The following is a 4186-nucleotide window of genomic DNA, read 5'->3' as shown; positions in this document are numbered from 1 at the left end:
CTAGCCTACATGCTTACAAAGACTGGAAGCAAAGGGAAACTTCAAGCCTAGCTAAAAGCCCCAATGCTAACGGCTAATGAGGCATAATATGTCATTATTTCAACATGTGAATAACAAAGCTTTGGAGTGGTTCTCACTTCATGCTAATAGGATGGCTAGCAGGAGAATTTCACAAAATGCCAAATGTTTTCTGTTGTAGTTGACAACTAAACGCTCAGTTGCCAGTTTATTAGGTACACAAAGTTGAAACTGTGCCGTCTCAGTCAACAGTCCTACAGCAAATCCAGCCTGCTGAATTTTACTGCATTATAATAACAAGTACTTCTTTTATCTTTTACACAATAAATACAAAATAGAAGTATCTTGTATTAGTGGTCTCTGAATTTTGCACTCTGTATGTGAATGTGTCTGTGTGTATAGACTCTAACTATGTGTAAACACTGTAGTTACACCTGTCTAATGAAATCCGATGCAACAGCTCTGCCATGATTTCTACTTTTACAAAGCTTAAACATCTTCAGTTTTTGTTGACATTGTGAGACAGGTGATAATTCTCCTGCTGTTGATGTTTTATATTAGAGAAGCATTTCTAATGTTTTGTCCTGCATCCTGACTAACTGAGAAATTACAAGGGCCAAGTGTCTGTAAGTGTTTGTGTGTCGACAAGAGACGCTGCGAACAGACCACCTGCGTTGCGTGTGATTGTCTACTGTGTCGCCGCTACCTCCAGCTCTGTCTTTCTGCATATGACTTCTTTTCATCATAAATTAAGTTCTGATGCTTTAAAAAATGCTTAAAATGTATTTAATATATATAATACATACAATACAAAATATATTATTTATATGAATCTGACATTCAGATTCAGACTTTGAAACTACAGCAAAAGGCATCAATTTTATGTAATGTAGCTGCTTATAATGTCAACATGACATCAACAGGTCTTTTCTGTCTATTTTTTTCTGGGAGCTGCACATTACTCAGCCGCAACGCACACGCCACGCAGCCGCTGTGTTCCTGGCCTGAGTCTCTGACTGTCTGTCTGCCGGTTGGTGCTGAGGTGTTCGACAGAGGAGCTGGAAAACCAAAACTATGAGGTAAAAGAGGTTAATAAGCGCTGTAGAGCAAAGTTGGGTAATAATTTGGAGTCGGCTTACTAATTTGGAAAACACGCACTCCTTGTAATATATATATACTGTATATATATTTTTAATTTTACTAAATCTGTTTACAAGTAAACAGAAACCTCAGTCACCCCTCAGTCTTCATTCAGATGAAGCGTTTGAGTGCACCCTTTAAACTGCACCCTTTAAAACAGACTCACAGTCAGAATGGAGGCAATTAAGCTTCATCTTGACTTGTAGGGATCTGAACTCACATTTTCTCATTGAAATTAAAAGTATTTTCATCCCATTCACTGTACAACTTTGAGCTGCACACACACACACACACACACACACACACACAGGCTGCTGTGTCCGTTTGGCTGTAAAGGATTACAGCAGTGTAGCAGTAATTAGTTGTGGCATAATGAACATTTGGCCCTGTGGCAAGGAATAATTAAGCAGCACTTTGCGGTGATCTGTAACGAGGTGACGAGGCCAGAAAACCTCCCGAGTTCACCAACACTCACACTCAATGGGATTCATTACACTGCTGCACTGCGCTTCTCCCACACACAGCACATGGATTATACATGCATGTACTGTATGTAAATAATTCAGCCCTCCTCTGTGTCATTTTCAACATGCATGTGTCTGTAAAGCTGAGAGATCAGGGGCATTAGTGTCACTGCAATCACTTTTGGTTATTTTGGTGTTTTCAGCTAGAACATGAATAAAAAACAAAAACATTAATGACTAAAATGTTAACTAGAAAAATGGAATAAAACTTGAAAACATATTTCTACAAAGTGTTAGCACCTTCTTTTAGTTAAAGCCTGAAGTTTAACATCCAAATTTCATTCAAATTTTTAAGAAAATACATAAAATTAAAGGAAAATTAATTTGCGTTTCCATCCACCGCTGCTATGTAAATATTAGGAGTCGGCTCAGGGAGATAAACTGTCAGTGGAACCAGTTTTTCAGTCTGGTACACACCTTTTTTTTTTTTTTTTACATGAAAAGTGAAAATGCTCATAAAAAAAGATGCATAGAAACAGACTTCTCAGGAGTCCTCTACTCCGACAGAGGGACATTTAAAAGTTCATATATAAATAACATTTTTTCTCATGAAGAAGCTCTGATTTCCTCAGAAACAGGATTCTGCTGTTTTATGTTCCTTCCTGAGAAATCACAATTATCTCTAAGCGTCGGATGTGTAAAAGTTCGAAGCACCACGGCACCCAAAACTCATCACACAACACTTCATCATAGACACTGACCCTAACTAAGTTCTTTTTTAGAAGTAAACTGTGGAAAGTTTTTGACTGTGCAAATAAGGGACACAACCCGGCCCATCAAGCCAATCGTGTGTCTCACTGCTGAAAAATCCCCCGAAACAAGCAGGAAATAAAGATGGCTGCAGTCCAGGTCTGGCAGAGAAGAGCGTAGACAATCTGACACAGAATATTAAATATGATGGTATGATGTTTTTTTTTACACTTGGCAACTAAATGTTCTTGATTAATAAAAATCTTTCTCTGACATAAACGACCTTTCACCTGCCGCAGTAATTATCATCCTGTTAGCGCTGCCTGTGTTTTAAAGTCGGCCCAGCTCGCTTCCCTGACAACGGCCATCACCACAACAACAGCAGAGGATGCTGAGCTGCTAATGAGTGAGGAGGAGGGAGGAGACAGGAGAGGAGAGAGGAGGAATAACAAAGAGAAGCGTTAAAGCACCTGCACTTTGCATCAACGGTGATCTTCTGAGGCCGTCGTTAAAGAAACGGCAACAGCGTCGTTTCAGCCCAAAAAAGCCTGTGGCAGTCACAGTAATTACAACAGGAGCAAAGCAGGAAGTCAGGTGGCGTCAAGGTTCTTATATATAACCTCAACCAAGTGGTTATTATTATAACCATGATGATGAAGTGACGAAACTTTCCTGACAGAACCAGAGTTGCATCACAATAACTCGCACTATTTATTCTGAAGGTACTTTATGTTAAACGGGCCGGATCCTGATCGCCGGGTTTGTAGCTGAAGCTCGTAACAGCAGTCGAGTCAGAAATTTGACTTTGATCTCCAAAACTCACTCCCACTACAATAAAGCACCGACTGATTTCACCATGTTTCCTTCACGACTTACAGGTGTCATCAGGAACATCTTAAACACTGCGGCATGTAACAGGAACCTTTAACTGTGAGGAAGAGGAGCAGAGAGGGAATCAGAACGAGATGAGGAGATACAAATATTGGAAGACCACCAAAAGTAAAAATTAAAATATGAACGTATTAAAAAACCACATTTGTCCAAAGGATCCTTTTCACAGTAAATGTAGTCTTTTTGAGGATTCTGTGTTTCCATCTCGGTGTCAGTTTGTCCAGATATTTTCTTTAGCAGATTCACAGCTCTGCATTCATGCTTATGTCAATTAAGTAAAATCCTTGAATCACATTAATTAATCAGCGTTTGAAGCGTCTGTACAAGCACGGCTTCTTTTTCCGACGGCGGCTTTTCACTTGTTTTCCCAGAATAAAGAAGCTTTTATGAGTCAGTGCAGGATTAAACGACTCCCTCATGATGGATATTTTTTTTGTAGTAAATGTCGACTTTTCTCTGCCTCTAATGTGCTTTACCTTCCTTGACATTGCACCATGCAACCAGTCAGATTGACTTGTGAATTATGACAAAAAATCCAGCAGATGAAAGACTCCTTTGAAAGCAGCAGTAAAAGAAATCAAGTCTTTCAGCCGGCGTTTGAAACGCCGACGAGGCGCTGCCAGATCAAAATCCAATCAAACAATAACATTTTCCTCTTTTTTGATTGTGATTAGGCCTTATTTTCTGACAGCCACTAAAATAATTGTGAACGTAATGAGATAGTGGCAGTTTTTTTTCCTCTGACTTCCTCTCTCCGTTCGAATAAAGAAAAGATGATGAAAACAGCCGTGACTCCAGGAATGAGCGTTGCTGGGTGGGAAAAGGACTTCAAAGGGAATGATAAGCAAATGTAGCCGAGCTTTCGTTCTGAATTAAGTCAACCAGCCACTTTAATCAAATTGTTTCAGAGGAATCAAACTACA

Source organism: Seriola dumerili, unplaced genomic scaffold (genome assembly GCF_002260705.1).
Source record: "Seriola dumerili isolate Sdu_G_001 unplaced genomic scaffold, Sdu_1.0 BDQW01000544.1, whole genome shotgun sequence".
NCBI lineage: Eukaryota > Metazoa > Chordata > Actinopteri > Carangiformes > Carangidae > Seriola > Seriola dumerili.
The sequence above is the reverse complement of the archived record's forward strand: the minus strand, read 5'-3'. Positions refer to the sequence as shown.